Here is a 23586-nt window from a genome sequence, read left to right as displayed (position 1 = left end):
GTTGTGCCTTGTGAAGTAACTTTAATTAAAGACTACGCACACTGCACTTTTACCGTAGCATTTGCGGTACTGGTTAATCATGTACCATAGTTATAGTGCCCTCTGCTGCCCTCAGTTTCTTGTACAAATACCAGAAGCATTTTGTTCATCGCCAGCACTTACTATGTATCCACATGTTTAGTTTGACGCTGATACTATATCAGAATAATGTTATGGTATGTATGGCTGGTATAATAACTCCTGAACAGGCCATGACGGTCCAACGGTACCGACTGGCCGTCATGTCATCCTCAGCCTATCGGCGTCACTGGATGCGGATATGGAGGGGCATGTGGTCAGCACACCTCTCTCCCGGCCGTATGTCAGTTCCCGAGACCGGAGTCGCTACTTCTCACTCAAGTAGCTCCTCACTTTGCCTCACAAGGGCTGAGCGCACCCCGCTTGCCAACAGCGCTCGGCAGACCGGACGGTCACCCATCCAAGAGCTAGCCCAGCCCGACAGCGGTTGGCTTCGGTGATCTGACGGGAACCAGTGTTACGACTGCGGCAAGGCCGTTGGCTCATCGCTGGTATACATGGCCGTTAATCATGTAAACACTGTTTGTATTTGTTACATAGCACCAAGCCTTTTACAGATTTAATGTCAGCAAAATATAGTTGGTTATACCCTGTTTTCGTTTGTAACAGATTTGAAGGTGGAAGTAGCCGAAACCGGTAATAGTGAAGTGTAAATGTTTGTGTGATGAAGACGGACCTGTAAAATAACGTTACATCTGCGTTATGCATTTGCGACATGTGGACGACCGTTATCATGAAGGAGCAGCATTCCTTGTCGCAGTTTTCTCTGTATTTTGTAGACATGTTACCCCTAGGACACTCTTCGTTCTTCGATGGACGTCTACCGTTGTTTGTCCGTCGACAGCCCAGAAAAGAACAATAGCACCTTGGTCCCGTTTGGACGCATTTAGTAATAACATCGCCATAGTTCAAGTTTCCGCATTAACCGAACGCCTGTCGGAAAGACACGAATCCCACACTGATCCATAGTTTGTATATGTCGGTGTATATATACCGGCATCGGAATCGCACTGCGTTGACCATACACTGCAGCAACGTCCTCAAACGGAAATTTGTTGATCGTCCCTTACAGGTTGCACTAGTTATGCAGAGATCAAGACGCTTGCACAAGATAGTTTAGGGTGGGTAGCAGTATCATATCAATCTTCGACCTGAAGATGGTAGCAATAAAGGTCCGGTTAGCTGATCTCTTACAGTTGCACGATAATCTTTGCCAGTGATACGAAGCGATCTTCATTATACCAATCATGGTTACTGGAGCTGAGCACTATCACGACAGCAAGAGTCTTTGTCTGTGAACAATAAAATCTGTACTAATTAATGTTTCTTCAATGAATTTCACACTCACGTAAAACTTTTTTAAAGGTTGTTATCGGCACCTCTGATTGTTAAAATCAAATTTCCATGTGTGCACTCAAAACTAGCTTGTTGTTGTTGTTGTTGTTGTTGTTGTGGTCTTCAGTCCGGAGACTGGTTTGATGCAGCTCTCCATGCTGTTCTATCATGTGCAAGCTTCATCATCTCTCAGTACTGACTGCAACCTACATCCTTCTGAATCTGCTTGGTGTATTCATCTCTTGGTCTCCCTCTACGACTTTTACCTTCCACGCTGCCCTCCAATGCTAAATTTGTGATCCCTTGATGCCTCAGAACATGTCCTACCAACCGGTCCCTTCTTCTTGCCAAGTTGTGCCACAAATTCCTCTTCTCCCCTATTCTATTCAATACCTCGTCATTAATTACGCGATCTACCCATCTAATCTTCAGCATTCTTCTGTAGCACCACATTTCGAGTGCTTCTATTCTGTTCTTGTCCTAACTATTTATCGTCCATGTTTCACTTCCATACATGGCTACACTCTATACAAATACTTTCAGAAACGACTTCCTGACACTTAAATCTATACTCGATCTTAACAAATTTCTCTTCTTCAGAAACGCTTTCCTTGCCATTGCCAGTCTACATTTTATATCCTCTCTACTTCGAGCATCATCAGTTATTTTGCTCCCCAAATAGCAAAACTCCTTTACTACTTTAAGTGTCTCATTTCCTAATCTAATTCCCTCAGCATCACCCGAATTAATTCGACTGCATTTCATTATCCTCGTTTTGCTTTTGTTGATGTTCATCCTCCTTTCAAGACACTGTCCATTCCGTTCAACTGTCCTTCCAAGTTCTTTGCTGTCTCTGACAGAATTACAATGTCTTCGGCGAACTTCAAAGTTTTTATTTCTTCTCCATGGATTTTAATACCTACTCCGAATTTTTCTTTTGTTTCCTTTACTGCCTGCTCAATTTACAGACTGAATAACATCTGGGAGAGGCTACAACCCTGTCTCACTCCCTTCCCAACCATTGCTTCCCTTTCATGTCCCTCCAGTCTTATAACTGCCACCTGGTTTCTGCAAAAATTGTAAATAGTCTTTCGCTCCCTGTATTTTACCCCTGCCACGTTTAGAATTTGAAAGAGAGGATTCCAGTCAACATTGTCAAAAGCTTTTGCTAAGTCTACAAATGCTAGAAAAGTAGGTTTTCCTTTCCTTAATCTTTCTTCGAAGATGAGGCGTAAGGTCAGTGTTGCCTCACGTGTTCCAGTGTTTCTACGGAATCCAAACTGATCTTCCCCGAGGTCGGCTTCTACCAGTTTTTCCATTCGTCTGTAAAGAATTCGCGTTAGTATTTTGCAGCTGTGACTTATTAAACTGATAGTTCGGTAATTTTCACATCTGTGAACCCCTGCTTTCTTTGGGATTGGAGTTATTATATTCTTCTTGAAGTCTGAGGCTATTTCGCCTGTCTCATACATCTTGCTCACCAGATGGTAGAGTTTTGTCAGGACTGACTCTCCCAAGGCCGTCAGTAATTCTAATGGAATGTTGTCTACTCCCGAGACCTTGTTTCGGCTCAGGTCTTTCAGTGCTCTGTCAAACTCTTCACGCAGTATCATATCTCCCATTTCATCTTCGTCTATATCTTCTTCCATTTCCATTATATTGTCCTCAAGTACATCGCCCCTGTATAGACCCTCTATATACTCCTTCCACCTATCTGCTTTCCCTTCTTTGCTTAGAACTGGGTTTCCATCTGAGCTCTTGATATTCATAGAAGTGGTTCTCTTTTCTCCAAAGGTCTCTTTAATTTTCCTGTAGGCAGTATATATCCTACCCCTAGTGAGATAAGCCTCTACATCCTTACATTTGTCCTCTTGCCATCCCTGCTTAGCAGTTTTGCACTTCCTGTCGATCTCATTTTTGCGACATTTGTATTCCTTTTTGCCTGCTTCATTTACTGCATTTCTATATTTTCTCCTTTCATCAATTAAATTCAATATTTCTTCTCTTACCCAAGGATTTATATTAGCCCTCGTCTTTTTACCTACTTGATCGTCCGCTGTCTTCACTACTTCATCCCTCAGAGCTACCCATTCTTCTTCTACTGTATTTCTTTCCCCCATTCCTGTCAATTATTCCATTATGCTCTCCCTGAAACTCTCTACAACCTCCGGTTGTCAGTTTATCAAGGTCCTATCTCCTTAAATTCCCACCTTTTTGCGGTTTCTTCAGTTTTAATCTACAGTTCATAACCGATAGATTGTGATCAGAGTCCACATCTGCCCCTGGAAATGTCTTACAATTGAAAACCTGGTTCCTAAATCTCTGTCTTACCGTTATAGAATCTACCTGATACCTTTTACTATCTCCAGGGTTCTTCCATGTATACAACCTTCTTTCGTGATTCTTGAACCAAGTGTTAGCTATGATTAATTTATGCTCTGTGCAGAATTCTACCAGACGGCTCCCTCTTTCATTCCTTACCCCCAGTCCATATTCACCTACTATGTTTCCTTCTCTCCCTTTTCCTACTCTCGAATTCCCGTCACCCATGACTATAAAATTTTCGTGTCCCTTCACTACTTACGGGTGAAATTACTAAATAAAAATATTATGACCAAGGAGAATACGGGTTTCTAAACGCCAGGGTAGCCGACAGCGCTAACGCGCAGGTTCCTGGACTTGGGTAGGCGCGCCGGCTGTGGATCGAATCCGACTAGGTGATTAAAGAGGTCCGGAGTTCCGGCCACCCTGTGTGTGATTTTTAGGTGGTTTTCCACATCCCGCTAGGTGATTACTGGGCTGGTCACCACGTTCCGCCTCAGTTACATGGTTCGCAGATATCTGACCACATTCGCTCTATTTCATGGATTACACTAGACGCAGACGGTTGGGGTACACTAATTCCGTCTCGGGGGTACGGGGTGGCAGCAGGAAGGGCATCCAGCCAAATCCACTTAGCCAACGCCGACCCTGCATAACCGCGGGACAAGGCACAAGCGATGGATAGATACGATATAAATTTATTTACTTATTTATTTTTTAACCTATGGTGAATTCTAAGCTGCAGTGCTTCCGATGGATAGCCCATCAACACAAATGAAGATTGGAATCAGAGTCACTTGGCAGCGTTACTTGCCGACATTGTTTTCGATAGGGGGAAGGAGAGAACTGCTACTCCCCCCCCCCCCCCGCCCCTCCACCGGAGAGGTCTCAACATTATATATTATATTCTTCTAAGTGTGCATCTCACGGAAAAATTTGCGGGTGCTTATTGACCGATTTCCTCCCATGATCCGACAACACCCAAATGCCGTCCGCCACCGGTAGCTGCGTGGTCAGCGCGACAGAATGTCAATGCTAAGTGCCCAGGTTCAATTCCTGAATGGGTCGGAGATTTTCTCCGCTCAGGGTCTGGGTGTTATGTTGTCCTAATCATCATCATTTCATCCCTATGACGCGCAAGTCGCCGAAGTGGCATCATATCGAAAGAATTGCACCCGGCGAACGATCTACCCGATGGGAGGCACTAGTCACATGATATTTACATTTTATCCAAATGCCGCTATGAGGATTATTCGTTGTCGGAAACTTGCGTCTCTGTAACATAAGCCATCCAATTTCACCTAAGAGTCTACCTTTAGTGATAAATTTCTAGCAGTTAGCGTGCTGTCTGTTGGGGAACTTAACCATGTACTTTAGTTCGGCTTTCCGGGGAACTGTATACAGCTCTACTATATACGACACGAAACGCGAAGAGTAAAGATCCGTCTACGACAAACGGTCTTGAGCTGTACACAGCGGTAAAACTTATCGTCGGTTCATAACCACTGACTGCCATATTTCAAGGTAACGCCACAAACCTCTGTGTGATAGCCGTTTTTATTGTGAACAATTACAAGTTTACAACGACGTGACTCAAACGGAACACTGGTTCACAACTTCGTACCACTTGAAAATGGTTCAAATGGCTCTGAGCACTATGCGACTTAACTTCTGAGGTCATCAGTCGCCTAGAACTTAGAACTAATTAAACCTAACTAACCTAAGGACATCACACACATCCATGCCCGAGGCAGGATTCGAACCTGCGACCGCAGCGGTCGCTCGGTTCCAGACTGTAGCGCCTAGAACGGCACGGCCGCTCCGGCCGGCGTACCACATGAAATATTCATGTTCGTTCAAATGGTGCAAATGGCTCTGAGCACTATGGGACTTAACATCTATGGTCATCAGTCCGCTAGAACTTAGAACTACGTAAACCTAACTAACCTAAGGACAGCACACAACACCCAGTCATCACGAGGCAGAGAATTCGTGTTCGTCCATTGGCTTTTCATTTCGAAATCGTTTAGGATCTTCCACTGCCCGAATAATTCTGATACTACTGGTTTTGTACGCACTGTATGCATTTCACAACAAGAGTACTATGGGAACGAGGCTTGAATTGCATCGGTACGTAGAGGCGGCACATATATTCTTCATTTCCGACTCGAGATTTTACTGTGAAGAACTGTGTTCTGTATCCGAGCCAATGAAATATGTCAGCTGGTTTCGCGAAACTGATGCAATCGACAGTCTGGGAGCCTCGGTAATATCTCAGCAAATTCCGCGCACAGAGAACGACCGGCAAAGAGCTGTGCTGTTTTCCGCAACAACACTCTTTGTATCCTGACGCCCTCTGTGAGCAGCACGTTATTCCGTTTCATATCGATAACTTCATTGTTAATTAAATTCGGTTAGTACTTGATGTACTGCACACTATAGTTCAATTCTTTTATCTTGGCGGTTCGCGCATGCCCGCCCAGACACAGGAGATTGCTGCGTTGCCAGTTGTATGCGCCAAGAGAAGCAGCGCCATAGTATATAGTTCGCAAACTTACGTTTAGGGGGGGAGCGCGCAAGTTTATGAAATAAAGCCACCACGGCCGCATTAACCCTTTCGCTGCAACAGAGACGTGCTCCCCGCATTCCGCGATGTGCGCGATTTTGTCGTCATTGCACTGCTCGCCTGTGCAGACACATGGTGTTTCGACTGCTTTGACACACTTTATCATTCGATGTCAAAAACTATTTGGCCCAAAAACTTTATTTTTACACATCTTCTTGGCTGATACCTTCCCCCCATAAATGACTTAATTTTGTTTCGAAGTTCAACGCAGTTATTGTGCAGCATTAGATGTAGTAAAACATTGCACGAAATTTTTAAGAGTTTGCAGAGGTAAATGTCCATAGTGTATACTTTCTGTATGGTCGATTTTAGTTGCCACTAGAAATTTCAAAAAATTACACTCAAACGAATAAAATTCATGAAGTAATTCACTTTGATATTGTTTTTAAATAAAGAAAATATTAAGCACCGAACAAGGTTTGAACTCAGAAGCTTTCGCTTAGCTGTCATACACTTTAACCATTACGCTATCGCAGCTTTTTTTATCTCATTTTGTTCTACATTGTTGGTTGACGTTGTTCGTTGCAGACGTCCGATGACACTCGTTCTGATTGTTCGTTGATCCGTTCACTCAGTTTTTTTTATTACAGAAGGTAGCTAAACCCTCTGACCGAACACGCTGAGCTACCGTGCTCCTCTCCCAGAGGACTTTAAAATATCACGCAAAATACCGACAAACACACTTGGTATGGCTATAAGTTACTCACGTTTCGTCGAAGAACAGTTGGAAGTAAACAACTACCGCTGTTCTTTATTACGAAAAAGCGGTTAGTGAGAATGATAAAAATACCTTTCCTTGCTATCGCCTGAATTAGGAGGCTTATTACTTGTTTGGTTTAATTAATTAATAGAATATGAAGCAATTGGTATAAAGAATGCTTTTTCCAAACTTTCTATAAAAGAAAATCTGCTATCAAGACACTGCTTTCGTTCAATTACTTTATTTATGACTGAACGTTTCTAAAACTGAAGACACTTGTCCGTGCTCTGCACTGCAGTCGAGTTCTGGCAATGTCGTTCTCTGTTCATTGGCTGATTGTGTTTTGTGACGTCAGATGTGCAGAACGAACCTAAACGCGGCCGCCGTCATAAATGACGCACACTTTACCTGCCGATTCATAACTGAGTAAACGACCTTTCCTTTCACATAATCGAATTTAAGGAGAGACACTTTTGTCGTGCGTAGATATAGGAGTAATACCGTAAGTCCTAAATTTGTATACTCCACACATCAATAACTAGCACAAGACTGATAAAATGAATCTGTGTACTTCTAAAAGAGCAGTTGGTATTGAAATAAACGTTGAAGTTAACGGCAAATTCATTGTCGCGAAATGGTTTAATCCACATCATCCTCGTTGATTAACTTTTTATGAATGACTGCTGGATATTCTATATGTCACTTTTGAAAATGATCTTTTCAGCTTTTGGTTGTCCAGAATAACCAGCAACGTTTATTGACGACGTTAGCGGAGATATTTGGAACCTCAGTGACTAAATCTTGTCCAGTGATGTAGGGATGATGAAACAGCTACCTCCTACATTGTTGTAAGACACAATTTACAAGTGTAAATCTACATCTACACCTATATCTTCATGTACGTAACCACTCTGCAATTTACAATTAAGTGCCTGCAAGAGGGTTCGTCGAATCACCATCAAGCTGCACTGAAGCTCCAAAGAAAGTGATACAGGCATGCGTATTCAAATGCAGAGATATATAAGCAGGTAGAATATGAGGCTGCGGTCGGCAACGCCTATAGAATACAACTGTCTGGCGCAGTTGTCATTTCGGTTACTGCTGCTGCAATGGCAGGTTATCTAGATATAAGTGACTTTGAACTTGGTGTTATTGTCGGTGCACAATCGATGGGACACAGGATCTCCAAGGTAGCGATGAAGTGCTTATTTTCCCGTACGACCATTTGACGAGTGTACAGTGAATATCAGGAATCCGGTAAAACATCAAATCTACGACATCGTTGCGGCCGGAAAAAGATCCGCGAAGATTGGGACCAACGACAACAGAAGAGAATCGGTCAACGTGACAGAAGTGCAACCCTTCTGCAAGTTGCTGCAGATTTCAATGCTGGGCCATCAACAAGTACCAGCGTGAGAACCATTCAACGAAACATCATCGATATGGGCTTTTGGAGCTGAAGGCCCACTCGTGTACCCTTGATGACTGCACGACACAGAGCATTACGCCTCTCCTGGGCCAGTCAACATCGATCTTAGACTGTTGATAACTGGAAACATGTTGCCTGGTCGTCTGACGAGTTCGATTCAAATTGTATCGAGCAGATAGACGTGTACGGGTATGGAGGCAACCTCATGAAACCACGGACGCTGCATGTCAGCGTGGGACTGTTCAAGTTGGTGGAGGTTCTGTAATTGTGTGAGGCGTGATACGTCTAGATATGACTCTGACAAGTGACACGTACGTAAACATTCTGTCTGATCAACTACATCATTCGTGTCCATTGCGCATTCCGGCGAACTTGGGCAATTCCACCGGCACAATGCAATACCCCACATGTCCAGAATTGCTACAGAGTGGCTCCAGGAACACCTTCCGAGTTTAAACACTTCCGCTGGCCACCAAACTCCCCAGACATGAACATTACTGAACGTATCTGGGATGCCTTGCATGGTGCTGTTCAGAAAAACCTCCACCCCCTCGTACTCGTCATACTGCGGCACTTCTGTCAGCTCGCAGTGGCTCTACACGATATTAGACAGGTGTACCAGTTTCTTTTGCTCTTTAGTTTATCTATCTACCGTTCCATTCACAAAGAGCGCGCGGGGAAAAACGGGGACTTACATCTTTCCATATGAGCTCTGATTTCTCTTATTTTACTATGATGACATTCCTCCCCATGTAGATCGGCGCGAACACAATATTTTCACTCTCTGAGGACAAAGTTGGTGATTGAAATTTCATGAGATGATCCTACAGCAAAGAGAAATGCCCTTGTTTTAATTATTGGCGACCCCCCCCCCACCACATTCGTGTTTCATATCCTTGGCTCCCTCTCTCCTATTTCGCGATAATACAAATGAACTGCCCTTCCCTGAACCTTTTCGACGTCATGTGTCAATCTTGTCTGATGCGAATCCCACACCGTACAGCAGTACTCCAGAAGATGGCGGACATGCGTAGTGTGAGCAGTCTCTTTAGTATACCTATTGTATTTTCTAAGTGTTCTCTCAATCCTTCCTTTTCTTTCTCCACAACATTGTCTATGTAATCGTCCCAGTTTAAGTTATTCGTTAATACGGTCACCAAGCATTTAGTTGAATTGACAGCCTTTAGATTTGTATGTTTTATCGTATAACCGAGATTTAAAGTATTCCTGTTAATACTCATGTGAATGAGTTCACTCTTTCCATTATTTGATGTAACTCATAATGTTCGGACAGAGCATGTGTTCGAAAATCCTACTGCAAATCGACGTTACTTGTAAGGGACTGTAATTCTGCGAATTACTCCTATTTCCTTTCTTGGGTGTTGGTGTGATTTGTGTAACTTTCCAGTCGTTAGGTACGCATCCTTCGACGAGCGAACGGCTGCATACGATTGCTATTGTATCAGATTACTCTGAGACGCTCCTTACTGTTCAAATGTTCAAATGTGTTTGATATCTTATGGGACTTAACTGCTAAGGTCATCAGTCCCTAAGCTTACACACTACTTAACCTGAATTATCCTAAGGACAAACACACACACCCATTCCCGAGGGAGGACTCGAACCTCCGCCGTGACCAGCTGCACAGTCTATGACTGCAGCGCCTTAAACCGCTCGGCTAATCCCGCGCGGCGCGCACCTTACTGGTGTGCAGTCTGGACCAGAGGCCTTGCCTTTATTAAGTGATTTAAACTGCTTCACTACACCGAGGATGTCTACTTCTAAGTTCCTCATGTTTACAGTTATTTTTGATTCCATCTAATTGTCACAACCTATCTAAATGTCACAACATATGCTCTTCCGATGTCTTCCAAGTGCTTCTTGCTAGGGCGCCCTCTTCCTTTCTTTTCCAGCACTTTTTCTTCAAGAACGTTAATGATGAAAGTGTAGCGTCTGATGATGTGTAGAGTAAATTTTATTTTTCTCAATTCTGTTTCCTTCCGAATTCTTCTCCCTTGCTGTTGAGGCCAGAATTATTGGAAGTTCATCACTCTCGTTATCGCTAACCTACGTATTCATTACCTTGTCCTTCTGACGCTGTACGGAGCCAAACCTGCAATATAAAAATGGAAATTGACGTTGTTCGTCAGTGAGGCATTATGGTACAACCCAGAGAATATAGTACCTTGAGTGAACTGCTTTACTGTCTGAACTGTTATATTGTTACGAAACACAAGCTCTCTAAATCTCGAATTCACCTAACGCACAAACTTGATCCTGCTTTCTCCTTGCTCAAGCCCACCAGCGTATGTTAGTGAGCGGATCACAGTTGTGAGTTAATGGGACGAACCAACAGTTTTCTCTACTTTATTCGACGGTTACCATTTATCAGTTGTCGTAAGTTTATTTACTTCTGTGGAAAAGACAATTTTAAATATGCAACTTAGCAATATACAGGGTGAGTCACCTAACATTACCGCTGGATGTATTTCGTAAACCACATTAAATACTGACGAATCGATTCCGCAGACCGAACGTGAGGAGAGGGGCTAGTGTAATTGGTTAATACAAACCATAGAAAAATGAACGGAAGTATGTTTTTTTAACACAAACCTACGTTTTATAAAATGGAACCCGTTAGTTTTGTTAGCACATCTGAACATATAAACAAATACGTAATCAGTACCGTTTGTTGCATTGTAAAATGTTAATTACATCCCGAGATATTGTAACCTAAAGTTGACGCTTGAGTACCACTCCTCCGCTGTTCGATCGTGTGTATCGGAGAGCACCGAATTACGTAGGGTTCCAAAGGGAACGGTGATGGACCTTAGGTACAGAAGAGACTGGAACAGCACATTACGTCCACATGCTAACACCTTTTTATTGGTCTTTTTCACTGACTGAGAGGTGAGGTACACCTTCGACGGACGTTTCATAGAACGTGGAGGAAGCATAAATTGGCAAGCCCGTTCTCCTGATCTTACACCTCTGGACTTCTTTCTGTGGGGTACGTTAAAGGAGAATGTGTACCGTGATGTGCCTACAACCCGAGAGGATATGAAACAACGGATTGTGGCAGCCTGCGGCGACATTACACCAGAAGTACTGTGGCATGTACGACATTCATTACGCCAGAGATTGCAATTGTGTGCAACAAATGATGGCCACCACATTGAACATCTATTGGCCTGACATGTCGGGACACACTCTATTCCACTCCGTAATTGAAAACGGAAACCACGTGTGTACGTGTACCTCACCCCTCATCGTAATGTACATGTGCGTCAGTGAAAGAGACCAATAAAAAGGTGTTAGTATGTGGACGTAATGTGCTGTTCCAGTCTCTTCTGTACCTAAGCTCCATCACCGTTCCCTTTGGATCCCTACGTAATTCGGTGCTCTCCGATACACACGATCGAACAGCGGAGGAGTGGTACTCAAGCGTCAACTTTAGGTTACAATATCTCGGGATGTAATTAACATTTTACAATGCCACAAACGGCAGACCATATTATTCCTCACTCTTTTTTATCCTCAAAACCATATTTTCCACTGTAATCTCCGTTTGATGCGACGGCGTTACGCCACCTTACTGAGGGGGTCTGTATGCCATCCCGAATGGTACCAGCCTCCTAGCGGACGTCGGAGGAAACTTCTTGCTGTACCAGTAACCTCCACATCATCCACGTACGTAAGCGGTAAAAGTGTATCTTTCATTGGGTCAGACAGATGGGAGGTGCGAGATTCTAGCTGTAGGGTGGATGAGGAAGAAAAATGCATTGAAGCTTCATGAACTTATCTCGGTTGGACAGAGTTGTGTGAGACCTTGCGTTGTCTTGGAGAAGGAGAGCTATTTGATTGTTATCCGTCGATCACCTCGAATGAGAGTACATTAAATGTATTCGCTTTTGCAAATATGGACAACCATTAGCTGTAGATGTGAAGTGCGACTTTGGATCTAAATTCGGAATAACACAGGCACTGCAATATCGTATTTGTCTACCGGCACTGGGCAAGTGACTTTCACGTAAAATGTCTCCCCAGTAATGGAATGTACATAACGGATGTACGAGTACAGCTGTAGACTCATGGTCGAGATATATGGAAGCTTGGATTTGGTCGTGAGTCGTGCGCGTGTAGGCAAATGGTAAGGCGACCGCTCGCGATAAGTGGGAATTCCGGTTTCGAGTCTCGATCCGGCTCAAATTTTCGTTGACATCATTCCATTCTACACCTGATGGTTGTCCATATTCGCAATTGTGAATACATTTCATGTATTTCATAACGGCTGTATTCGCCGCAGTGCATGTTCCTTTGGCCATGTATGCATGTCCAGAGGAATTTTGCATCGTAATCCAGAATAACACCGATACTGCAGTATCGGATCCTATCGATTGAGAGTGTTCGCACGTTCCAGTAGTGCAGGTGTCACAACTGTGTGCGTCCTGCCGGCACGCGGGAGGTTGGACAGGTTAGTGCGCCCTTGTTGCGATGGTTACAGACGGCTCACGTAACAACTCACCGTGCTTTTGTTTACCGCCAAGTCTCCGTAGACATTCTACAAGCGCCTATGTCTGCCTGCGATTCTCTGGTTTTCGCAAAAAGAACGTCAAAGTCAGGTCTCGGATGGAACGCATCTCCGTTACAGACGCCATTTTGAAGGCGATATCTGGATCCGCGCGCCCGCTACGGTCACAGGTTCGAATCCTGCCTCAGGCATGGATGTGCGTGATGTCATTAGGTTAGTTAGGTTTAAGTAGTTCTAAGTTCTAAGGGACTGATGACCTCAGATGTTAAGTCCCAAAGTGCTCAGAGCAATTTGAACCATTTGAAGGCGATGTATATTGCCGCAAACTATCGGGACTTTATAAAGTTGTTAGGGCTGAAGCAGGAACATAGCACGATGTCTCACAACAAATTCCACAGTTCTTCAGCGGAAATCGGCTGATAAAAAAAGTTTTGCATTATTAATTGGACGTCCGTCATATTTTAAATTCCGTCGATCCTCGCTTGCCTTTCCAATAACAGTTCCCAAAATCGATCAGTTGTCCAGCTATGGTCTTTAACCATAGTGCACCGACGCTAGATTTTTGAGTCTGAATAACTTCCGTTATCGAAGTGACAGCTCCCTTTTACAGTGCCGAAATAGGCCCTTTCCCTTGAATTGAGCTGCATGGGAAATGTATCTGCAGTTTTTGACGCCTCATTTTATTTGCGGCGCTTATTTTCGCGGCGTAAACGCAGGCTGCAGACGTGGACCGTAAAACTCCTCCCCCTACAATATGGGAATTCCAGCTCCGTACACAACTATGGCTCACGATATATGGAGGAATTTCTCTCCTGTTCTGATATTCCGGAATTGACTAGACAGTGCTGAGAATAAAGAACTTCCTCGTATGGCTTTAAGAAAGTAATCCGAACTCCAACGTTTTTATGTTCACTACGTGAAATGACCTCCATACGGACAACCTTAGAATGCATGGCTACGTAATTCTCCCGCTTTGTTAAAACAGCAGAGGCCTTGTTCGACGGAAGTGTTCAGCATATTTCAGTATACAAGGTGTTTGTTTTAACTTGAAGTAACAAAATATATCGGGAAGGACGCATCGTACGAAAAACAGAGTTCCAGTTGAGAAGTTAATATTGGTGAAGATGACATCTGTCTGTGCTACAACTGACCACCTAATCACGCGTCCGGCGTGGGCAGGGTCGACTTCGTACTTTCAGACGGGAACTTGTCGATTTTTATTCCCTATTCTGATTCTATGCCAAAAAATGTGTACAGTCTATTCGAACCATTGTTTCTTATTCTTGGTGGATGGCGGTGTAATCGGGAAATATCAAGTGTGTCAGTTTTTGCAGTTAGGGGCTGACGCATCCGATTTGAAATTTTATTTACGATGTGAATGTAAACCTTTGTGTTATAACGGTTGATATTGATGTTAAAACGTTAAATGAGTTTTGCAAATGTTGTAACCACCGCACTATACTTGTTTCTGTCTGAAATTTAACCCAAATTTACCTCCCACTCTATAAAAGTATACGTATTACGGAAGCTTCAACAGTGGGAAGCAAGATGATGCTTAAAACATCAATCTAGGCCTGTGCTGTGATAGTGCCAAACAAAACAACAAGAGGTGCAAGTCTTCCCTGAAAAACACGACCACTACATAACACCACCGCCTCCGAATTTTACTGTTGTCAGTACTCACGCTGGCAGATGACGTTCATCGGGCACTCGTCATACCCACACCCTGCCATCGGATACACATTGTGTACCATGATTCATCACTCCACACAACGTTTTTCCCCTGTTCAATCGTCCAATGTTTACGCTCCTTACACCAAGCGAGGCGTCGTTTGGCATTTTCCGGTGTGATGTGTGGCTTATGAGCACAGCCGCTTGGCCATGAAATCCAAATTTTCTCACCTCCCGCCTAGCTGTCATAGTACTTGCAGTGGAACATGATGCAGTGTGGAATTCCTGTGTGATTGTCTGGATAGATGACTGCCTACTACACATTACAACCCTCTTCAACTGCCTGCGGTCTCTGTCAGTCATAAGACGAGGTCGGCCTGTACGCTTTTGTGCTGTACGTGTTCCTTCACGTTTCCACTTCACTATCACATCGGAAACAGTGGACCTAGGGATGTTTAGGAGTGTGGAAATCTCGCGTACAGACACAAGTGACAGTAAGTCACCTGACTTCTTCGAAGTCCGTGGCTGCCGCAGAGCATAGTAGACTGTATAGGTTTTTTTATTGGTAACGCCACATAGCGCTCTGTATGAAAATCACTGGCTGTGCTGTGTGCAGTCTGTGGCTAGTATGCATTGTTGTCTGCCATTGTAGTGTTGGGCAGCTGGATGTGAACAGCGCGTAGCGTTGCGCAGTTGGAGGTGAGCCGCCAGCAGTGGTGGATGTGGTGAGAGAGATGGCGGAATTTTGAAATTTGTAAGACTGGATGTGATGAACTGCTATGTATATTATGATTTTTCAACACTATTAAGGTAAATACATTGTTTGTTCTCTATAAAAATCTTTCATTTGCTAAATATGTCTATCAGTAGTTAGTGCCTTCCGTAGTTTGAATCTTTTATTTAGCTGGCAGTAGTGGCGCTCGTTGTATTGCAGTAGTTCGAGTAACCAAGATTTTTGTGAGGTAAGTGATTTGTGAAACGTATAGGTTAATGTTAGTCAGGGGCATTCTTTTGTAGAGATTTTTGAAAGTCAGATTGCGTTGCGTTACAAATATTGTGTGTCCGTTTAAGCACAGTCATGTATAATTGTAGGCATGAGTAGACAGTAACTTTATTCTACAAGGCGGCAAGAGCCGTAAGAGAATAATACTATTCACCAGTGAATGATCTAGATCAGCCACAGGGAAGGTTGTCAGTGGATGACACCGTGGTTGGCGTGCCGTAAACCAGAATCCCTTGGGTAAGCCGGCCGAAGTGGCCGAGCAGTTCTAGGCCCTTCAGTTTGGAACCACGCGACCGGTATGGTCGCAGGTTCGAATCCGGCCTCGGGCATGGATGTGTGTGATGTTCTTAGGATAGTTAGGTTTAAGTATTTCTACGTTCTACGGGAATGACGACTTCAGATGTTAAGTCCCATAGTGCTCAGAGTCATTTGAATCATTTTAACCTTGGGTAATCCAGTTCCAGAGCAGAGTTGAAAGCCTGATGACGGTCTGACTGATGTGGAGTTGTGGTATCAGTGGTAGCGAAGTCCACGACGAGGCTGCTGGAGTGAGGGGTTGCACGCTCTAATAAAGCCCCGGGGAACGTAGGAGTATTCCCACCGGCGATGTGTCTACTGCAACGTGCCGTAATGTGTCTGTCGCGATAGCTATTTGACGTGGGTACGCCGCCCGAGCGTTGCTATGTTACCGCGGTGGCAGCCATGTGCATGGGATGCGCTTGCACTGTCCAACTCACAGCACTACGCCTACACTAAGAACAGCTGGCTGCGGGTTGTCTGGCGTGTGACCTGCAGTCACGTGGCGCCCAGCGCCGTGGTGTAGGCATTGGTGATATCACACTCTTTCCCCCCAAAATACCTCACCTTGGTGATTTACTCTGAGGGACCATGGCGGTGATGGTGAGATCTGGGACAGAGGAAGGGCGATAAAGTCAGACTGGAAGCCGAGTCTGGAGATGAGCGACCCGCGTTCCAGCATCCACTGCGTGGACTCCTGGAGAAACTGGAAGAAAAACCAGAGGCAGAATGCGCCTCCTGCCCAGTGGGTGCGAGCACTCCTGTTAAGGCATTAGGTGTGCCCAGGTCCATGAGTGTTTCAGCAGACAGATGCTCAAGAGGTAGGGGGCTGCAGCTTGGATGGCAGAGGATGCGGTGGCAACAGCAGTGGTGGGACCGCTGAGGGTTGTGACGATGGAGGCTGTGACACTAGGTCCTGCGACAACTGGCGCTGCTGTGGTAGAGGGAGCAGTACCTGTGGCTGAGGTCACTCAGGCTCCAAAAACAGCGGCTGTGGCAATGATGGTTCTGACGCAGGAATCTTGCTGGAAGAGCCAGGCAGCTGGTACGGAAAATCACCAAGAATCACTGCTAGGGGAGACTTCATCTGCTGGAGCCTGTTCAGGACAAAAAGGTGCACAGGATGATAAGGAATACAGCAAGGGACAGCTGATTCTGGTGTCTGTGATCGTGGCTTGCCGATCCGTCACGAATAACATGCATTGCTCTGCCCCCAGATTGGACTACAGTTCCACGTTCTCGTGAATGACCTTTGTTCGAACCCTTGAACTATACCTTTTGAGTAGTACGGAATTCCGAGGAAGATGGGGCTACATCTGGGGAGCGTGGAGGACGTGCCAAGCATAAATACTGTCCGCACTGGCGGAATGTTACGTGATACCACGTACTAATACGTTCGTGATTATTACAGCGCCATCTATCATAAAGCGAAAAAAGTGGTCCAACTAAAGCATTCATATTTCTTTACATGGGGGTTCCTATTTAAAAAAACGCAGTTGATATCCGTTTGACCTATAGCAGCGCCATCTAGCGGGCCAACCATAGCGCCATCTGGTTTCCCCCTTCAAGCTAGACATGTTTCGATCTTTGTAGTTTTTTTCATTTGACGCTTATTTCGTGAGATATTTGGCCGGGTCACGATCAATGGACCACGCTGTATATATCACAATAGCTTCTGTAATCCATCCATTGCAACTACGAAATGTTCCTGTACTATCAGTACTAAAAGACATCCTTCATGAAACAAAAATACAGCGACAAGTGAGGAGATTGGTTTGGACACTTCCTCACCCACGTGAGTCTGGGGAACAGACGGACCCCGCGATTTCTTTGTACGAACGTCTTAGGTGAGCCCAACTAGTTTGTAAAACAAACATTTGGTTCGAGTGTCCCTATCATGAGAGATGTAGCACTGAGGGCAGGCTTGCCATTTGCCGCCATTACGGGACTGGTGTGGGTGTGCCCCAGACTGTTAACAGTGCTCCGAAAAAGCAGACGTGTCATGTGGGAAAGCCCGGAGAGTGTCAAGAGTCGCCGCTACAGGAGGCCACATATCCAGCTCTGCGGTGTCAAGCAATTCGTGTGCCCCGATTATGCGAATAACATCCCAAGCAAAGGGTCCTCAAACTAACGGAACTCTACCTGCAATTGGGAATCAGGTAACGTTCTGAACAATAGCGTTCCTCAACATGGAGTCGACGTAAGACTTACCACAAGGACAAACAAATTTGCAGGTACGGGTCATAGCGAAATTCTGCAAGACTCGCTGAAACATCGGAACATCGATGCTGTCGATGAGCTCCTGAATGGCTGTTTTCAGTTCAGCAATGGTTTCGTGGCTATTGGTGATCACCTTATCATTAATATAGGCCCACGAAGGGGACTCGCATGTGTTCATATCCGGAGAACATGGCGGCGAATCGAGGCTCCTGCCAGTGAGCTCTGAGTACCCCAGAGCCACAATGCTGTCCCCAAGTGCTTCTCGAGAACATGAACGCTCTCCTGCTTCGATGGAGTCGAGCTCCATCTTGCGTGAACCACATATTCCAAAACCCTCACGTACTGCTTTGGAGTCACTGTGCCATCAACGATTATCGCACCGACTGTTCCGTGACTGGATACTGCACACCACATTGTCACCCGTTGAGGGTGGGGAGACTTCTCGATCGCGAAATGCATGTTGTTAGTCCCCCAAGTATGTCAATTTTGCTTATTGACGAATCCATCCAAATGAAAGTTGACTTCGTCGCTATACCTAACCATGCATGCGCAAACTAATTCCCATCACGCCCCGCAGCCAACCGTGGAGTTTGAACATCCTAACGCAAACCGTTCAGAAATTATGACGATTTTATTTCATGTAGTTCAATAATTGTCACCCTGTACATAGTTAATTGAGATGTTCTGTTTCCATTTTGAGCTTAAGTAGGTGTTATCAAATATGGAAGCTTCTGAACGATAATCACATATCTCTAATATTCAGTTATCGTTTCTGATGTCATGTGGTTGAAAATTAACGTGATGTTTTTATGTGTGAATATTCTGTGATTTTAAAACTTCCTGCTCCTGATTATGATTTGTGACAATGTAATTGGTAGCAGTAATGGTGTCTTTCCCTAGCAGCTGATGGTGATACAATATTGTTTTGGGTAAATATACAAACATCAACAAGCCGGCCGCGGTGGCCGAGCGGTTCCAGGTGATTCAGTCCGGAATCGCGTGACTGCTACGGTCGCAGGTTCGTATCCTGCCTCGGGCATGGGTGTGTGTGGTGTCCTTAGGTTAGTTAGGTTTAAGTAGTTCTAAGTTTGAGGGGACTTATGACCTCAGATGTTAAGTCCAAAAAATGGTTCAAATGGCTCTGAGCACTATGGGACTTAACATCTATGGTCATCAGTCCCCTAGAACTTAGAACTACTTAAACCTAACTAACCTAAGGACAGCACACAACACCCAGCCATCACGAGGCAGAGAAAATCCCTGACCCCGCCGGGAATCGAACCCGGGAACCCGGGCGTGGGAAGCGAGAACGCTACCGCACGACCACGAGATGCGGGCAAATGTTAAGTCCCATAGTGCTCAGAGCCATTTGAGCCAAACATCAACTAAAGTTTTTGATCAGTCCTTTGTTTCGAAATTCATGCCACAGACAACAAAAACTGGCTCTGAGGCATTCACGAGAGGAAAATTGCTCATGTCGGAGCACAAAAAGTCAAATGTGCCCCTCTTTCAAAGTCTCTGACAGTAAAATGGGAAAACAGCTGCCTTAATCCTTATTCTGCCTTTCTCGCCAAAATTATTGGCATGCGAACGTATTCCAGTTATCTTAACAAATACCATTCTAAACCCTTTTACCCAGTCTGTCTTTGAAGTTAAGCCTTCATACTCAAAATCTCACTCTCAGTGCCACTGTCTGTATGTGTCTCTCTCACGGTGTCTCCTTTTCCTTCGACTACTTTGCAGTATATCCCACTACCACTGCCTCCTCTTTCACTTACACTATCTCCTTTTGTCTTGCTTTTCCACCTCCACTTCCTCCAACAAATACTGGCAGCTACCTACGTTTTTAAAGTTTCGGTCCAAATTGCGCTTTCCCTTATATAAACGTGTTAAAGATCTCTAGTCTGGAAGGATCCAGGCCCCCAAGTTCCTCATCTATATTTTTCGTTTCCTCTTTCTCTCATTGGGCCCCACTGTTTCTGTCTCCATCCATCTCTCTTTTTATTTACCACCGCTGTCTCTGAACGACGATTACTGCCCCCTCACTCTTTGGCTCCCACTGCTGTTGTCCTCATCCATCTCTCTTTCTGTTTCACTGCCATTCTCTCTTTCTGTCTATCCCTCTCAAACACACACATCATCATCGTTAGTGACTCCCCTCCCGTTGTTTCCCACAGACACTGCTGTCTCTCTGCTACTCTCTTTCGGCACGAAAAAACCCGAATATTTTAGCAACCCAACGTTTTTGGTGAGGAAGGCAGAATGATGATTGACGGAACTGATTCTCCACTTTTCCGTCAGAGTAATTTAAAGAAGAACATATTCGCCTTTTGTTCTTCAACATGAGCGTTTTTCTTCTGTTTCCCTTCTTTTCCCTGCTACAGCAATGTGTGCTTCTCGTACGTGCCTTCGTAAGACGTCGCGCAGCAGTAGCGTTTGAATGGTTGAGTAACTCCTTGGCGACGCTGGGGCGTGGGCGTAGCGGCATATTACCACTGTAAGGATGGGTGGAAAGAAAAGGAAGCGAGCGAGGAGTCTCGTTTTGGAGAGCAAGCGGACACCAAGCAGCGGGCAGACACCAATAGAGGAAACGGCCGTTGGGGTTTACTGCACGCCGTGACTGCCGTGGTGAGACAGCTGAAACATGGAGGCGCGAGCCGGCCGAATACTTACCATACAGAGACGCTAGGTGCAGTTTGTTTCAGGGCTGGCTGGTTGGTCTTTACGGCAAACAGAACTTGAAGTCAGTGAATTTACCCGTGTGAGTTTAAGATGGTGTTGTTCTCGATTGGTTGGGTATCTACTGATGCTATAATAAGTTAGGTCTCGGCTGCTTTGCCTGATCAGCACACACTATATTACAGCATTCGCTGTTTTATTTGTGTCTGCGGTATCGGCCGCTATCCGATCGGCCTCACTTACAAATTAGCGAGCTGCCAGTTACGCCGCCGTGTTTCCTACAGCTGCGACCCTGGCACGAAGGCGCTGCCACGAACGATTACGCAGCCGATGAGACGCAAGCATCCCGTCTGCGGAGATCCAGCGGCCGGTGTACACTGACCCCATTTTGTGTGTTTACCAGTTTAATAAGGTTTACACATTTTGATAGTGGCCAGCGCTCGACATCTTCTGAACAGACATTGTATTAAAGAGCTACAGATTTACAAATATTTTGTATCTGTATATATTTCTAAATTAAAATGTACTGTTAGTAACTGACGCAGCAACTACTGCAACGAAGTTATGTATCATTTTTACTATTTGATGTTAGATGTAGAATAAAATAATATCCCAAGTCTCTGTTCCTGAATGGCATCTCTCCCGTATCCACAAAAAAGCCTCAGCGTGCGAGGAAGATATAATAGTGTCTGCGTATCTGAACTGTCCAGATGCAATATCCGTTTGTCAGTTTCCGGTTCGTCTGGTCCCCCGTAAATATGACGTCATTTGAGCTTTCACTCACGTTTTCTATACCATCTTTACATAACAGCCAGATGTCAGCTAAATATTTTGAAACCTTTTATTGCGTAGCGGGTATACTAATAAAAGTTTGGACCGCTGGCGCATTTCTCCCAGGGTTCTATTTGATGTTTTCCTGCATGGGCGGGTGCTGTTTATCTAGATTACTGTGAATTTTCTTTTTCAGATCGTTGTACATTTCATTTAAAAATTTTAAGTATAATTTGTTTCCTGCACAGTTGTTTTCGTCTTTGTTGATAATTACTGCCACATCTGTGAGCGAGTTATTACGGCATATTTAAGCGTTCCGTGTTTGTATAAGATTGTGCTATAGCGTTGGTATCCATTTTTAAGTCCCCTGCGTAGAAAAATTCATCTGTGCCTCTTGTATTGCCTTTCGGAAATTATTTTGTCTTGCTTGAAATGAATTACTGGCTAATTGTTTACTGTGGATTTAATTTAATTCATGTTAATGACGAAAGATTATTGGTACTCCATGTAGCGACTATTGCAAAGGTTCTTAACCATTTCTCCTGTTTCTGGTTGTTTTGGTAGATTGTTCAATCAATCTGCTACAGAGTTAACTTGTTATTTAATGGTGAACTAGTTCTCTTTCTTGGAGGTGTACCTGCCATAAAAATTGCCTACATTCATTGTATGTATGGGTAAACAAATGTTTAAAGCTTATTCAAATAAAATAAAAATTACTTCTGCGAAGAAAAAGACCACTCGCCGCCCAGACCAGTTCTACTACTCCTTTTAGCGTCATATTATGTAAAACGAATTTTATAGGTCAGTTGAGTTTTGACAGTGTATTTATATACCTCAACACATTTGTATACTTTGACACATATAAACAACAAATAAGTGAGCATCACATGCGGTTAATGTAAAGGCGTTTGCTTTACATTCTTTCTGGATACTTTCCTCATCGATCGCAATTCAACGAAAATGTCCGGCTTATTACCTGTGTCTTAAAAGAGTAAAAATGTTATTAGCAATATGTTACGGAATTTTCTGTCTTTCCTGTTTTACATAATTTTTTGCAGTCATTTTAAGATTATTTTCAGGCATATTAAGGCTATTTTACCGTATTCTTTCTCACTGCAATACCACTTGGACGTATTTGCAAAGAAGTGAAGTGCCCAATATACAAGACAGCGCGTCATAAAGATTTAGTCGAGAAAAAATACCGACTACAAACGTAATTTGGAGACATAATAGAACTTGCGATGAACCTCGAGCCCTTGCCATGTGTTAACTACATCAGTTAAAACTACATTTGCGGCTCAGACCGGATATTACGTACGTATATTATGTGCATATGTTCGGTAACTTTGAATCTCTGTATCACGGTAACAGATTAGGACGTCGAAAAAGTTTCAAGGTTCCCAGAGAACATATTAAGAACATATATTAAAAATTTCGACAATTTTCCATGGGTAGGAATTACAAACTTGGATATCCCCACAACTGGTGCTTTTGGTACGCAAAAACTGTGGTGATACTGCCCCACTTTTTGTTATAGAATCCAGTCCCTGCAATGCATAGCAGCGAAATTGCCCACAACAACCTCGAGAGGCGTACGCTGGCCCCATGTAATGCGACGTTACCAGGATGTCTCCAGACACGTTGTATGCGATTATCAGGTTACAAATGAGATCCGAGTGTCGTCCGGAAACTGCATCCGACGCCAACACTTGGACGACCATTCTGCATGATTTCTTGCCCATGTGTAACGGTGTCCATGATGTCGTGGTATAAGACGTGCTACTAGTCATGGTCTTTGGGAATGGCGATTCCTATCATGCAATCATTTCCCAGCAGTGTGATGCGATACATGGCGTCATGTAGCTTCTTCGAATGATGGATGTTCACTATACTGTTCCACAGACGTCTTTAACGTATCCCTACA

This window comes from Schistocerca cancellata, chromosome 6, assembly GCF_023864275.1.
Source record: "Schistocerca cancellata isolate TAMUIC-IGC-003103 chromosome 6, iqSchCanc2.1, whole genome shotgun sequence".
Lineage (NCBI taxonomy): Eukaryota > Metazoa > Arthropoda > Insecta > Orthoptera > Acrididae > Schistocerca > Schistocerca cancellata.
Note: the sequence above shows the minus strand (reverse complement) of the source record.